The sequence below is a fragment of the Pelecanus crispus genome, chromosome 2, assembly GCF_030463565.1.
Source record: "Pelecanus crispus isolate bPelCri1 chromosome 2, bPelCri1.pri, whole genome shotgun sequence".
In the NCBI taxonomy this organism is placed as follows: domain Eukaryota; kingdom Metazoa; phylum Chordata; class Aves; order Pelecaniformes; family Pelecanidae; genus Pelecanus; species Pelecanus crispus.
The window spans coordinates 42,739,733-42,757,408 of NC_134644.1; the positions used below are offsets into that span (position 1 = coordinate 42,739,733).

The 17,676-nt window shown below is 37.6% G+C and overlaps 1 protein-coding gene across 1 annotated transcript in view; it reads right to left on the reverse strand.

Annotated features, from left to right (window-relative positions):
• ZNF385D (zinc finger protein 385D) overlaps positions 1 to 17,676 on the reverse strand; it is a 454,445-nt gene that overhangs the window by 95,496 nt on the left and 341,273 nt on the right. The gene's annotated exons all lie outside the window — the stretch shown is intronic.

Here is a 17,676-nt window from a genome sequence, read left to right on the forward strand (position 1 = left end):
ACATAATTCCAGAATAACACACAATAGCTTGGTATTATTAAAAAAATAATAATTTCCCAGGAACCAATAAATTAATCTTTTCCATAAAACAACTTCTATACAACCTATGAAAAATCCAAATCCTGCAAAGATTATTTTCACAGACATTTAGAAGAAAATATTTTGAGTAAACCCTACTTTAAGGATGAATTTTGACTTTCATGAAAAACAATATTCTGAACTAACGTCTACCAGAATGCTGATCTGGCAGCGTCTGCAAGTCAGGGTCCCATAAAAAATGTACCATTTTGGCAGAGAATTTCAGAAAATTCAAGAGACTCAAGAGACTTTTTTACGTGAAGGATTGAAATCAACTTCCCTAAATTCATTGGTCAAAATTATTTATATTTCTTTTTCACAAGAAGCATTTGACAGCTATTTTCAAAATCTAGTAATAGCTTTATAGCAACTTGGTAAAGCCACTGGTAGTTTTTATCTTTAAATTGTGTTGTTAAAAATTCACAGATTTTGACAATGCAAATACAACTAATTGTCTAACTCTGATGATAATCTGTATTCACAAAGCATAACTTGTATGTGCCTTGAGAAAAAAAAAAACTTTTTCTATGCTCATGTCCCCATGATTCACTTTTTTCTAGTCTGTTAGCAAAGGGTTATTTGATAAATAAAGAGTCAGAGCTTTTCCTTAGAGTAATCAATTATTCATGGAAGCTGTAATGGTAGACAGTCATGGCCTCTATTGCACTGAATCCAGGACGGATCACTACAGAAATTTTGCATCACTCAACAGCTGTTCAGTGTCAGATATGAAATAGGTCATTAAACTAATTCCTGTTGAAAAGAAATTCAAATTGGTAAAAAAAAAAAAAAAGGAACAACGAAAATGGCAGAGCTTTTTAGAAACGTTTGGAAGAAATGCTTAGTTCGAACATCCTCTTCAATTTGATGTGAAAGTGAAATATCTCATGCATTTGTGCAACCACCAGCATAAAAGAACACCAATCCCACCTAGAAATTAGGGATGCCACTGTAACATAACCCCAAAATAACACTGCTGATTAAGGTCAGAGTATATCAAGCTCTGAAACACTACAGCATGCTGTGTAAGACTTTCTGCAGTGATCAAACCATGTACTAGGGGCACGCATTTCACTCAGTTACATGATCTTGAGAAAGCCCACGGTCCAAAAATACTATTGTATAGACCACAAGGAACACCACCACAGAAGAGAGTAAATAGACAGTAACAGCTCTTCTTTTTTCAACTGCTCCACTACCCAAGAGGTGACTTCTTATGCCAACAGAACCAATAGACCTGTATCCTGAGATTTTCAACACTAAAGAATAACCTGGTCTTAACTGACGCTATCCGTTTCATTGCTGCTGAAGTTTGGAGAAATTTAGGCACTGTTCCTTTCACCACTGCAGGTCTAAAATACTTGGGGGAAACTTCAGGCTCAGATATATGAGTAAGTCAGCACATGGTAACAAGAAATCGTGCATTCTTTGATCCAGTGTAGCTGTTTGCCTTCACATTAACCACAGTTGTGAGATATTATTAGTTTAGCCTTCAGTGTTAACATGTTAAACTCTTTCACATTATCTCACAAGTGCCATTAAGTGAAAGTGAATGTTGTGGTTTAATCCCAGCTGGCAACTAAGCACCACACAACCGCTCGCTCACTCCCCCCAGTAGGATGGAGGAGAGAATCAAAAAAGTAAAATGAGAAAACTCTTGGGTTGAGATAAAGACAGTTTCATAAGTAAAGCAAAAGCCGCCCACGCAAGCAAAGCAAAACAAGGAGTTCATTCACTCCTTCCCATCAGCAGGCAGGTGTTCAGCCATCCCCAGGAAAGCAGGGCATCATCACGCGTGATGGTTACTTGGGAAGACGAACACCATCACTCCGAACATCCCCCACTTCCTTCTTCTTCCCCCAGCTTTATATGCTGAGCATGACGTCATACGGTATGGGATATCCTTTTGGTCAGCCGGGGTCAGCTGTCCCGGCCATGTCCCCTCCCAACTTCTTGTACATCCGCAGCCCACTTGCTGGTGGGGTGGGGTGAGAAGCAGAAAGGGCCTTGACTCTGTGTAAGCACTGCTCAGCTGTAACTAAAACATCCCCGTATTATCAACACTGTTTCCAGCACAAATCCAAAACATAGCCCCATACTAGCTACTATGAAGAAAATTAACTCTATCCCAGCCAAAAGCAGGACAGTTAAGAAAGCCAACAAAGCAGCTCTCTAAGGGTTATATGAAAGGTACCACCCTGGTTCATAAGATGGAACAACTAATTTTTTGAGTTGGATTTACCCATCTTCACAGTAAGAATTCTAGCACAAATGGGGTTGGATTTCTGGGGGAACTGATGCTCACATACTGAGAAAGAGACAAATAATTTTTCAGAACTGAGAAAAATCATGAATGTGTGGAATAGTTGGTCTGTTTTGTATTTAATTTTATTTTGGTCTCATGGAAAAATGTAGAGTTTCTTTCCTAATCACTCCACAGATTTTCTCTTGTTTATGTGCTGATACAGAAATCCATCTGCACACTTCCCTTTCTCTTTCTAAAGATGCAGATTTCTAGATACACAGCTACATGGCCTTATTGTGAACCGGCTGATTCGTATTTGTGGCTCTAAATGAAGAAGTGTTCTGGACAGCCTCCAAATTGATTAAGAAAAGCTGCTTCAAAGTAAGAATCCTTTCTCTGCCAATTGTTCTTTGATACTGCAACACAAAATTAAACTTCAAAACTTAGGCCTAGATTCTAATAAAGTTGGGGCAGAATGTTGGAGCGGTATTTGACGTTATTATTTTTTCCTGGAGATTTCATTTGTGAAATACCACCAATCCATAAATTTCAAATAAACATCCAAAAGCACCAGATAATCCTCCAGAAGTTTTATGCAGGAAATTTGAGAGAGGTAACAGGATACTGAGGTGCAGTATGATAACCACTCAGATCTCACAGACGCTGGAAGACAGAGAGAAGCCCTGCTGAGAGTCAGAGGAACAAAGAGAGGAAGCTGATTGCCAGAAAATAGAGAGCAAGGATTGCAGAGAAGTATAAAGACAGAAATAATATCATGTATCTGAGGTAATCAGCAAGTGGTGAGATACTTAACAGAATCTCCAAGCATGTCTAGGCTAACTGAATGTTACTAATTACATATATAAATTGTATTTCAACCTATGTAAATGGCATTTGCTTTCAAAATAGAAGTTATCATGATAAACTTTGATCAAATCTGCTTTTTACTCTTTACTACTGCTATATTACAATCGCTGGGGTTTTATTTTATTTCTTAGATGCAAATGAATTAATTTACTCCCATTTACAGTGAAGGACAGAGAGGTTTGCAATTCACATGAAAGCTGTCAAAGCTGTGCAGGAGAGCAAGATTTGCAAGAGGTTTACTTCCTTTCACCAACTTATTTGTGCTTCAAGTCGCAACACAAAAAGGGCAATCTGCCCCGTGTTTGACTTGTTCACTACCTTTTGCTTTTCTACAATCCAGCACTAGGTATCTCTTATGTAGCGCAGCCTGTGCCACACTTTTCCTTGTGGTCAGTCCAGGGACAGCACATTACTCAAGGTTGACTGCAAACCAAAAGGTAACTGTTAGTGTGGTCTATAAAGATAAATATGAAAGGTTTCATATTTCATTCAGTTAATTTTTATTTTCAATACATAAAATGCACAGCAATAATATCGCCTATTTTTTAATTATTCAAGCTGAAATTTGCAGCAACATTATAATACTTACTTTCTTTGATCAAACACTGTACTCCCTTCCCCAAGATCTTCAGGGGCTTACCATACTTCAGCAAAATCCAGGCTTAAACCAAGGACATGGCAGAAGTTGGCCCCTTACTCGATTTTCTTAGCTTTGACCTTACCGCTCTCATTTGGTTTTACTTGCTTGTTTCAAACTCAACCTTGTCAGACCAATGACCTTAGCTGCATTCTTCTTTGTTCTGGTGTTTACCATAGAGCACAAAAGAGCTCTTTATTTTGTGAGAGGAGTGGCTATTGCATGAACTTTTCTGGATGAAACATCTACCACAAAATCACCAAGAATTTGACCCATAAGATCCCACATTATCCTACCTGGACAACTTTTCCAGAATCACCATAGCTGCTACCCTTGAAGGCCTTCTGTAGCTAAGTCTCCATCCCATTAAATTTCATTAAATATCTGCAGAAGGCAGAACCCAGGCTGGTAAATTTTACCGACAGAGAAATTTGGCCCTTTGGAAATGTAAATTTTACATAATTTCCATGAATATTTAGTGAGTGTTCTTTTTTTTTTTTTGTGAAGAATTTTTTTTATGCTGAAACTGAAATTCAAACACATAGCTCTTCCTGAATTTCAACAAATTCTTAATATATATAATTTTTATTAGCCCTTTTACTGTGACTTCTTATCCCAGAGGCATAACAGCATGCCTAAGTTAAAAACAACAACAAACCGGTATCAAAGGAAAGCATGCAAGTTTGATCTATAAAGGCTCAAATCACAAAAGGATACAAACCAGTGGGAGTTATTTTTATTTTATTTTTTTAATTGTGTATTAGGACCAACGGGCATGACACAAGCATTTCAAATGCTTGAGGTTGGCAGTAAACTAATGGAATTGCACTATTGTCTATAAGCAAAAGGACGAAGATAACGTGGATGCCCAGAGCCTGCTCAGAACATATGATGGGCCTAAAACAATCAAGTAAGAAAGAAAGTATTTTTACCTCAAAGCCAAAGAAATTAGCTGCAGAAGATTGACTCAAATCACTGTGGTCCTATACTAAGTGAGCAGAAAAACACATCAGGTCATTGAAGCTCTCAGGAAAAAATTGCTGTAGACCATTTTAGTGGTAATTTACAAAAAAATTACCCACCAAAAGACTGACCTTCATTACTTGAATAGGTAAGTGAATTCAGTGACACAGCTACCAACACCTCTCAGAACTTCTTAAAATCCAGATGCTAACACAATGCAACGTTACAATGAAAATAACATTAAAGGAATGATATTCTGTGTATGGTTTCTTACTGTAGGTCTGCATTTCTACAAACATATTTAACTGTAAGTACAAAAATTAAGTTAAACAAGCACACTAATATTATTATTGTGTAATAATATGTAATATTATTATACTTGCAGACAAGATATTAGTATTTCCACATATGAGTTGAGACTTACGTGAACATCTTAATTGTATAATTGGTAAGAAATAAAGATAACTCAGTAGGTGCTCCTTTCATTCATTCTCTTATGTTCCAATAAATGGTGAAACTAATAAGAGCATTGGAAACAGTGTAAATCCTGTACCAACCACATACACAATGCCTTACCAAGCAAGAAAGAACAAAATATTATCATATCTTTCACAGTTTATACTTAATGGTGAACTTAATCCATTTTTAAAACTGCATGATGGATGCAGTTTTAACACCAAACAGTTCAAACATAAAACTGCCTACTGCATTATAATTGTGACATACTAGTAGAAACACAGAAGAGCAGTTACTAAAGCTATAGGAAAGCTCCTCAATCATGTAAAGCCACCATCATTTACAGCTGAGGGATTTTTTGAACCAGAAATTTTCTCAGGGCATAATTGCACTATTTCCAATTGAGAATTGAGCAGTTCCTCTCTGATCTCAGTAGCATCAAGAATTCACAATCATTTCCCCTGCAATTATGCTGGTCAAATGTACAGACGCAGCAATATTATATTGTATTATATTACATTACATTGTTATATTATTACTTATGGAGAAACTTGGATGTTTTGGAGAACTGCTGGACATTCAGCCTTATATTGCCCGTATAGAGTGCCCATATTATGGGCACTGTTCAGCTGAGTGGTAGCTCCTTCTCCAGAAAGAATTTTTTTACAATGAGGGTGGTGAAGCACTGGCACAGGTTGCCTAGAGAGGTAGTGGAGGCCCCATCCCTGGCAACATTCAAGGTCAGGTTGGATGGGGCTCTGAGCAACCTGATCTGGTTAAAGCTGTCCCTGCTCAAGGCAGGGGGGTTGGACTAGATGACTTCTAAAGGTCCCTTCCAACCCAAAGCATTCTCTGGTTCTATGATTCTATGATGTACTGCAGCTGCACATTCAAGCTGGACAAAGCATGTACAACAGGTCTAAAACTTCCATGAAGTACTGGAACTACTGGGTGTCACACACTGCAGTTCATTTCTGTGTGTGCACATCCATCTCAAACCTCTTGAAGGTATTTATTAACTGTGCATGTTAAAAAAAAAAAAAAAGTGCAGAGTGTGTAGTAGGTCTGATGCTTTCTAGAAGTGTCAGACCTATAACTTACAATCTACCTGATGCATTCTTAATATACTGGTGTCCAGGTCAGAAACAGAACAGTTCAACAACAGCTTAGTGATTTGATCCTAAGTATATTTGACATTCTGTATTTCCATAAGAAACAGGCCCCATTGTTAGGGCTAGCAGTCCAGGTTTTTTTCCAACATCACATTAATCTGTGAGTAAGGATCTTATAAACTAACTAAAGAACACAATTCAAAAGGAATGACGGGAAGAGCTTTCTAAGCATAATTAAACACACAAAAAAAAGAACGTTCAACAATATTTTGGTTTCGTGTGCAAGTAGAACAATATGATATCAAACGGTTAAAATACATGTTCTAGATATGCTACCATGCATGGTTCATCCTTTTACAGCTAATTTATTCAGTATTGCCCTAGTAATTATGATGAATAATTATGCAATGAATTGAACTCAGCATTACACATCTTTTCTTAGTGTCTACCATTTCTGCTCTTATCAATGAAGCAGTGTAGAACTAACCTGATGCTTTTCATGTACATAAAACAGAAATATTACTCAACCTAGTAAAATATAAAACAATTCATATAAAATACCTGCAACAACTACAATAATGTGCAATATTTACAGAGGAATTACTTTTCTTTAAAAAAGTGGTATCTGTCAAAAAGAAAACTATAGTCACTTCCCATAAAACATAACTGGTTTATGTAACTTGAATAGTACTTCAGAATGAATTCCCAAAGTAAACTTTTTATTCTCTTGTTGAAATCTTATAAGTCTGTAAGGATTTTTTTTTTTTTAATGAAGCTATTTCATTGTAGCTGTTGTCTAGTCACCTTTGTGATGTGACTCTAGTATTTCTCGCTTACTTTCTTTTTTGTTATTTTTTTCTTGTAGATTTTTCCACTTGGCAATGAGATGCTGAGACAGCAGCAGTATTTCTGGCAAACTGCTTGAATATACAGAAACCAGTCAGAGCAAAAGGATTTGCATTCACAGTGCTATTGCACACAAATACTGTAACCACATAGAGATTATGCAAATCCTTATACTCTGATTGTCTAATAATGGTTGTCAGTCAAAAGACAAGAATTTGCATATGCTAAGGCTAGTGAGAAATAATCACACAGCGATTATGCTAATCAAACACACTAAACAACATGTGAAGGACTGTCAGAGTGGAACAAATCTGTGTATGTATGTGTACGTATGCTAAATACAGAAACACACAGGGCTAAAAGAACATTAAGGTTGCAGATCAAGCCCTTAAAAACATGAAATGTCTATAAAACTTAATTTAACATCCTTATGAATCTACATTTTTTAAAATATGTTCACATATTTTTCCTGAAAGATTCTGGCTTTGTTCTGTTCAGAAGATGGACAATGTAGATTTAATGAGCAACCGTTCAATGTTGTGTTTTGTCCAAGGGGTTCAATGAATAGCCCTAGACCTCATTTACTGCATAAAGCTGAAATCTCGCTCCCAATGGGAATTACCAGCCTATTCATTGGCTCTCCTACAGTCTTCATTGACACAGCATGCGAGTACTTCACAAGTATAATTAACTTATTTTCAAAACTTCGTTATATAAAAGATATCTTCTCAGAAATGAAGAATAAAAGCGTATACTAGTTCCAGTTACCCAATAGTACCTAATAGTACTTAGTATTATATTGCCTTTCATATGTTCACCACACAGCTCCTGACTTCAGATTCATCTGTGAAGGTGCTACACAGACTAAACACAGCCTCACAACTGCAAGTTGGACTCACAATCCATAAAGTTGTCTGAGAAAAGTTTGGGTTAAGCGACTTGCCTCGTGTCTCTCAGAACAACTCTCCAGACTGGTATTCAACTGGTTTTCTGGAAAGGGGTGGCCCTTTCTTTTTCTTCAGTCCCATCTCATTCAAAACATGTGTTCCAGTTTCTTCAACAAACAGAGCAGGAATATGACAGATCATAACATTCTGAATTACAAAACCATGATTGTTCCCCAGTGCTGATCCAAAAGACACACAAAATTCTACCAGACCTAAAAGATTCTCCCAAAGGAGAGAAGATGAAAGGCAACCACATGTAGCATGTTTGTCATATTGCTCAATTATCCAGTGGATAACACTCAATACAATTGCAGCATAAGAACAGACTAACATGAAACAGACCACCTTGAAAGTGGGAGAATTACTCACTCCAATTCTAGTAGGCATTACCAAAGTGGTGTGGAAAGAAGGGGTAGATTGTTTCTTTCCAGCTGCTCACTTAAATGAGTAGTGGCAGATGGTAAAAATATGATTAAACCCAAAACAATTGCTTAAAACAAAAAGATAAATGTTACACTCTTTCTAAAGGTATCTCTGAAGATACCAATAAAGATTAAAACCTAAGGTTCACAAATGCCATTGGTTTTCTTGGCTTCAACCAAGAACAAAACAAAAATAAGCTCATGGGAAAGAACACATTAAAAAAGCTACGGGCATTTTCATGTTTTGTGCTTAAGAAAAGAGCTTGGAACAAAAGGTTGGCAGGCATAATGGGCGTTACACAACAAATTCCCAATAGCATCATTCATATGTGAATGAATTTCAGAAAACTGGACCAAATGTTATAATTGGTATTTAATCATAGTGGGTCTTTCTAATCACAACAACAATAAAAGCAGGATGTGTGCCAGACAGAGAATTGGCAGAGAGGCACTTGATTCACTCTTACAAGTGAAATGCTCACAAGTAGGAGAGTCGAAAGTGGTCTCTGCAAACTACTACACATTTTTCAGAGATGTGGCTCTGTATACATGTGTTTAAGGAGTGTGGAAATAATTCTGCAATGCAACCTTCCTGATCATGCTGCTATGCTTTTTTAGCCTATTTTAAAAATTCTTTCTATTTACCATTTGTATTCTGGTGACTCTAAAGAAACCATTAAGAACTAAGGTGTAGAGTATAATTAGAATGTTTAAAAAATATACATTCTTACCTGAAAAAGTCCAAGGGATGCTTCAGACATTATTAAAATACTCTTATCAAATCTATACTTTTATAACATTTCAACACATTTCAAAATCTGTCTTAGTGAGTTAAGAAGACTGGGAGAAGTTACAATTCTTAAGCCATACTCGTAGAAACAGAGAATATGAGACTAAAAGGGACCCCAAGACACCGTTTAATCCATACCTCGCACCATGAAAGGAAAAAAAAGCGTTAATGGGGACAGAATATTTTTATATTTTTATCCCAGGTTTTGGTGGGAAGCCAACAGCATCCTGGCTTGTATCAGGAATAGTGTGGACAGCAGGAGCAGGAAGGTGATTGTTCCCCTGTACTCGGCACTGGTGAGGCCGCACCTGGAATACTGTGTCCAGTTTTGGGCCCCTCAATACAAGAAAGACATTGAGGTGCTGGAGCGTGTCCAGAGAAGGGCAACAAGGCTGGTGAAGGGTCTGGAGCACAGGCCTTATGAGGAGCGGCTGACGGAACTGGGGTTGTTTAGTGTGGAGAAGAGGAGGCTGAGGGGAGACCTTATCGCTCTCTACAACTACCTGAAAGGAGGTTGTAGTGAGGTGGGGGTTCGTCTCTTCTCCCACGTAGTTAGCGATAGGACGAGAGGAAATGGCCTCAAGCTATGCCAGGGGAGGTTTAGGTTGGAAATTAGGAAAAGTTTCTTCATGGAAAGGGTAGTCAAGCATTGGAACAGGCTGCCCAGAGAGGTGGTGGAGTCACCATCCCTGGAAGTGTTCAAAAAACGGGTAGATGTGGCACTTCGGGACATGGTTTAGTCTAGTCTACCCTTGATTGGTTTAGTGTGGACTTGGTAGTGTAGGTTAATGGTTGGACTGGATGATCTTAAAGGTCTTTTCCAACCTAAACGATTCTATGATTCTATGATTCTAAGTGTGTGTGTGAACAAATATTTTCATGAAGCAAAGGCTAAATAAAATACAGCAGTTGAATCTTGGAGAGTGTCCTGGTTTCGGCTGGGATAGAGTTAATTTTCTTCCTAGTAGCAGGCATAGTGCTGTAGGGGACTAGTAGGGGAAGAATGTTGATAACACACTGATGTTTTAGTTGTTGCTAAGTACTGCTTATGTTAGTCAAGGACTTTTCAGCTTCCCATGCTCTGCCAGGTGCACAAGAAACTGGGAGGGGGCACAGCCAGGATAGTTGATCCAAACTGACCAAAGGGCTATTCCATACCATATGACATCATGCTCAGTATATAAACTGGGGGGGGGTGGCCAGGGAGCTGCGATCGCTGCATTTACCAAAGCTGCTCTGCTTGTTTACCTGCTAGGTGTCTGACAACCCTTTACAGCAGAGTAGTTACAACAGAGTAATTAGAAAATTATTGAATTTCTCTCCCAGTTTGTAAATGGATGTCTGTCTGTCTGCAAAATCTGGTAGAAGCATTTCACTTTAGGTGCAAGTGTAGATATTTGCTGGTAGAAGTATTTGACCACAGGCACTTTTTTCTTTTTTTTTTTTTTTTTTGATCAGCACTAAAAAAAAGCACATAAAACATAAAACAAACATCTCCACTCCCTTCTCCCAGAAGAAATGTTCTATTGCCCTTCTTAAGAAAATTGAGGGATATAAAACCATATGACCAACTGTCATCATATTGCCTCACATCTTGAGATTCAAGACAATTTTATTTAAATTAATTTCATCACCAGCAGTCAATGCAGGAAAAGAATGTTCCCCAGACTCTTCACATATGGGAACTGAATTGCTGTAGTTTGCACATGCAACTGAATGTACCTTTACAACAGGTAATGGTTAACTATGAGGGTAAATAATGTGCACAGCGATATTCATAGCCCTCATACAGATCACTAAGAGCATTATATCTCCCTGCATGCAAAAAATATTTTAACTTTTTTCGGCTTGTAGTCCATAGGAGAAGTCATTAACCTGCTTCCTTCCTCCATAACATTATTAGCGCTAAAACCTGCCTGAATTTTTGAACCAGGATGAGACTGTGTGTTCAGGAAACTCGCTTCCACTAAGACAGAGAGAAATATGAAATTGGAAAATGGAAAAAAAAATGTAGTAAATTCTCTTGATACAGTTTGAGAGCTTACATAATAATGAAAATAAACCTTGCTGTTCTTAGTAACTACGTATGCATAAACAACATTAGAATTTGGTACTAAGCTGAGCAAGATCCCAGGAAGATGAGATAAATAGGTGGTCAAAAGGTGGCTTGCATTTTAATAAGGTATTTGTAACTGCAAAATTAAGATCAACCTGATTTCTGCTTCAGACTCTTTAGGATGTAGAAAGTAGGAAAAGACAGAAAAGAAATAATTTAGAACAAATGGAGATTATTACATTACTAACCCAACTCCCCACCAGTTGAAACATCTCACATTTTGTTCATGGTACAAAACCAAAATTATATTCCCTTTCAATGAAACAAAGACACTTATACCTGCACTGGGTACCCACATTGTGACTGTACTTTTTGAGTAATTCTCTACAGATTGCCACTGAGGTTCATTCCAAATCTCCTGTCAGTCTTAGTGACTGAATCATTACTGCGATCCTGAGCACGCTGAACAGCTGTGGAGAATATAGTTATGGCTCATTCACTACTTGAAGTGCTTTAATCCCTTCCTACCCATCTCTGAAATGTGATGCATTAAATAATTCTCAGCATGTTTTTATATCATTTGGAAAAAGATGAAAAGTTAACAGCGTATGTTTCCATGCAATTTCATCTTTGAAGTTTTATCTGAATGACATGTCAAAATTAAAATTCAGAAAAAAGTATTTCCAGGGAAGTACCATTCTGACCCTGACTTCTGAGCTTTCTGTAGATCAAACCAGAACTAAATGAAACAAAGGAAGGGAAGAAAACCTGTTGTTACTTGTGTGCATACAGAAATACTAGCTCAAAAGTTCAAGATATCTCAAAACAGGCTTAAAAAAGCAATCTCCACTCCTTCCAGCAGTCCACTACCATAAAGAAGCATTAATATATTTACAAAGTCAAAAAGGTGGAGGTAGTAGGAGAACTTTGGCTTCTGGGACTACTTTTTTCTGTCGTGAAAGGACAATATGAGAAGGGGGAATTCATTCACTTCTTCACCATCATGGCAGATGGTGACATGGTTTCTTTCTATACTAGTGATTTGGCTTGGACCTAGTTCACTTCTTTTCTTGAATTCCCTGATTGTTTAAAGTTACTTCATGTTGATTTTGGTCTCTCCATGGTTTTAGATCAAGCAAACTCAAACTGGATGCCCTTATCCCAAATCAGTTCTGACTATACTGGTGATGTATAGATCATGACAAACACAAGGTAGAGGTTCATTGACCAGGTGAGGACTGTGGTACAGGCTACAGTCCAGTGCATGAGAAGGGATGCTCTGTGTCCCTCCAGGGTGGAACCCCAAATGAACAAATACATGTGGATGGGAACCAGAATTTGGGCAAAAAGGAAGGGATGAAGCAGCTAGACACTGAGCTACTGCAGGCAAGTGGCCTTGAGAGTTCTTCCATCTCCTCAGCTGACCCCCAGCCAGAAGGGCAGTATCGCTTCACATTCAGTGAAGCTAGGGTGCCGGTGAGTATTTTGAATTAATCAGGCTGAAAAGGATTTCATGTATATGATGAACTTAAACACAATAGGAAGTCTCATCTGAGTACTTCACAGTGCTTTACAAAGACCACTTACAGGCAGGTAATTAACATATGAAAACTGAGCTGTACTAGAACTTTTGGCAAATCCACTTGTTCTCATTCACAGCCTTAGCACTAGACAGCACAGGCATAATTGATTCAAAATCATCTATGTCTGGAGTACCTCACACAAATACCTATGGATGTGAAGACAGGCAATTTTATTGCCTGTGAACTGTCTAGTTGCTGCCTGCAAGTCAAGTACTTAAAGACATCTGCACTGCTAGCGTATCTTTTCAGAAAAGAAACTCCACAATGCACAAACAGCCCAGCTCTTGTTATTTTGAAGGATTCATTTTTTATGTATATTTTCATGCCTATGGATACTGTATGGGTGCGTTATCTCTGCTTTTATAGTAAAAGCTCTGCCCTGGAGATATCTACAACACAGAATAGCTAAGAGGGACCTGGTAAGATGGCAGCAACTAATGAAAGAATTCTGAAAAAACAGAAGACGACACCAAAAGTGCAGTGCAAACCCCAGAGACTTTGCTTCTAACTTCTTAGATGCCTGCAGGGCTCTCAGCCCTTACGATTGGTTTTATTTTCTACCCATTTAATTATCTGTGATTATAAAAATAACATCACCAATGAAAATGTCATTCTTCCTGCTACTATAAAGATCTTTTAGCTTTATACTGATATTATATTAGAGATGAACCTTATCCACCAGGACTTACTCTGCTTATCTTGACACGCTGATGGAACAAGTTCAAAGAATACTTGACCTTGGATCTCAGCTTTGACAGTTATGTCCAGATCTTAATACTTAGGTAACTGCACACACTCATGTGCCGGAATTAATCATTAATGACCAGGATCTTTGTGACACACTTAAAAGGCCAGGAAATATTATCCTCATCTTACAGATGGGAACTGAGAGTCAGTAATGGTTCAAGGTCACTGCGGAGGTCTGTGCCTGAATGTGGAGTTGAACCCACCACTTCCTCCACCAACCCCTTCTTCCTAGCTCAGAGCAGTGCCCTTGGCCAACCCCTCACCACACTTCATGTGACTCTTGGTTCTCATTTTGAAAGACAGTCTAACCTAGTGGGAGGGAAGCTTTTGCCCTGGCAGCACTCAGGAGCAGCTGCAGGCACAAACAGTTCTGCTATGGGATAGAATAACTGAAAAAAATACTTTTCCTTCAGGAGCAGCTGCAAACTTCAGTGCTCCAAACCTCTACCCTTCTTCTTTTCCTGTGTCTTCTAAAAAGTGCTGCTGCCTTTCCAGGCACTACTGAGAATACTGTACTATTGTAATCTCCTTGTAATTTGTGCAGCAGATTGCTTCTGCAATGGATGTGCCTACAGCTTGAAAGAAGAGGAAGCCAGGAGACTCAAATACAAAATTTAAAACAACAGTCTAGTTTGTTATATGAAACGGACCTGTATCTGCTCAGACCATTCCACACATGAGTAATCCATGTTATTAAAAAAGGCATCTGTGCAATCACCAATTTGAATTAATCATTGGAAAGTTTTTCTTCTTCTTTCCCCCTTCAAAAAATCTTCAGTTCATACTCCATGTGAGGAGCCACACAGCACATTCGCAGCATGCAGCAGTGCCGACTGATCCTGAAAAATCCAGTATGTTCTTGAGAACCATCCATTAACTGTTTACAAATGGCATTTCTGAAACATCGTCATGCAAGTAACTGCTTTTAGTTTTCCTTTCAGATTTATGATTATTGAAATGGCATTACCAGTGCAAATTCTCTCTTTCTGTCACTTCTTGTCTTTCTCATTATTAACTCGAAGTTTAACACTTTAAGTAGCATTATGCACTTATCAGGGTGGAGATTTCTCACATCAGTCTTATATCGATAAGACAATACTAAACCAAAGGCACACAATCAAGGTAGGGTTACATCACTTTTTGCTGATCAAAACCAAAGAAAAACAAGCCAAAAAACCCCACATGGCAAAAACTTTTATGACACCAGGCAGGTCAGGTTTCCCAACTGTTAACATTAAACATGAACGCAGGTAGAACATGCCATTTCCTGGCTGCGCTCTGGAAGACCAGCGTCTCATCAAATCTGCTCCTGTCTGAGGCTGGTATCTGAATTTGTACTCTTGTTCGGCCCAACACAGTGAATTGTTTGTCAGACTTCTAACCAGGGCATTCATGACGCATGTAATGTGAAAATCACAATGACATATTCTGGCAGTAAGTTTCTCTTCCATGGAGCCTTCACAGAAATCAGACACAGACTACATGTGCTTTCCTTAATACTCTTTGACCAGAATGAACACTTCGCTAATAGTGGTCAATTACTATGCAAATATCCAGTAATTGCACCAGTCAAAAGCAAAACATGTTACAAAAGGCACTTAAAAAAACCTCCAACAAACCACAAACAAAATAAAACCTCAAAAAAACCAAAAGCAGAAATGAGCAATGACTAGTACAAGGCATACGTTAATTATTAAGAAAGGGAGAAAAACTGTTTCCCAGTCTAAATCTTCAAAACCTATGTTGTTTACAATGATGCAAATATAAAAGAGCAAAGCTACAACTTTAAACTGGCACATTGCAAGTCCTATGTTTCTATAATTATGCTTTTGCTGTCTAAGATTAATCAGGGTAGTTAATGATGCAAAAAATTACATTTATAATCCAGTCTGAATACAGCTGTACTGCAAGCTAAGATCTAAGTGCCATTAAGGTAAATGGAATTAATGGGCTGTCCCTGGCAATCTTTATATCTATCAGTTACTAATTAACATTCTTCTGCAAAGAATAATTTATGGGGGAAAAATACATACAGAAGCAATAATGTTAAAACTTGCAACACACTGCGGTCACAGGGTAGCCGTGCAGCTGTAATAGACAATGTGTTGTGCTCATTTCAACAGAGAACAAGAAAGTGCCAACTGGCACTGCAATCAGTAAAATCTTTTATGTTAAGTCATTTATTTTATATGGCAGCAAATTATTACTACCAAGGATGAACTTTTGTGGGAAATGTCGACTTCAGCTAATAATGGAAGGACTGAGCAGAAGCAGCAATAAAAACCTGGTAGTTAAATTAGCTACTAAGAAAAATGAACACTGTGTGTTATCTTTGTAGATAATGTAGCACATTTGCTGCTTCCAACATATGACTCCCAATTTGATTACTGATTTTTATGCATTCAGTACTCGCATTAGTTTTAAAAGTGTTCCTGCCAAACCTTTACCACAATCTTAATTTGCTTTTCTTTTGCTTTTGACTTGATGACATAAAAAGTGCTGCATAATTCTTTAGGGTCCTTTTTAAAAGCCTCCTTATCTTCTTGCCTGTGAACCTATGCACCAGTACTTCACACAGCAGGAACTAACAGTAGAGAATAAATCTTACAATGAGCACCAGAGCTTCAGAGGCTGTTATATGCCTCACTTCTTTTTGGAAAACAAAACAAAACAAAACAAACCCCCAGCAAACTGACAAAAAAACACCCCCACCCCCGCCTGCAAAAACACCCCTAGGAACAGACACACATAAGTGAGTTGTGGCATGAATCAAAATCAAATGGTGACAGTTGCATCTGAAAAATGTTCCCCTCACTAAAGGCAGTAGTAGTTAGTACTTTTAAACCAGTATCAAGATATTTAGGTTTACTTACAGCATGAGAACAAAAACGTTAATCATTCTGAACTTATACTTAACAAAAATCCAGCTTAGAGTTAATCCTTCGAATCACTGATAACAGTATTATTCTAAGTAAACATCATAGAATTAGGATGATTTTAATCTTCCCAGATGCTGACCAAAAATGGTATATATAACTATGGCATGGTATATTGCTACCAAAAATGGTAACAATAATATTACTGGTATTTATATAAGTGAGATTCATTAAATAATAATGGCATTCCCTACATTTTGTACTTATTCCCTATGTCAGTCACAATTAATTTTATGTTTATAATATAGACATGATGACTGACACGAAGCACAATTTAATGCCTTCCAATTAAAGCTGTAAAGCAACATTTAGGATATTCACACATTTTTCTAACTTAGCCAACTGAAAAAAATTCTTAACTTTACATGAACAGTTATTTTGCAGACACTGTAGATAATTAACAGATAAGATTTTTAATTAACTCACAAAGACTTAGCATAATTTACCACATAGGGAAACAAGCCCCTGACCCCTTGAGAAAATTAATTATACTGCTTTAAAAATATGTTGTACTTTGGTAAGAATTCCATTCTAGTGCTTCAGGAATAAGCATTAAGTATTCTAACATGCTGTATTAGGAATATCATCTCCTCCCTTTGTCACTCCACCATGACCTCCCAAAAGAAAATATAGTCACATTCAGAATTACCTCTCTGGACTGTAGAATCTTAAGCAGTAGGGCAGAAGTTTGTTAGAAATAAATACTGATTTACAAACGTTGATCAGTTTGCAGAGAAAAGAAGGAAAAGTCTATAAACCCAGTACCAAAAATACAACAGAACTAGTGAATTTGCTGCTTCAAGAGCACAAAGAGTAATACATAATTTCATTTTTCTGAGGGAATTGAATGAGATAAAAGATAAACCCTGTCAGGGTGGATCTGACTGCAATGCAGTAAATGCTAAAGTAGGTGTCCAATATTTCGATTATACAGTATACCACATTTGCAATATAACTAAAAATACCACACATAATTTCTATTCAAATGACC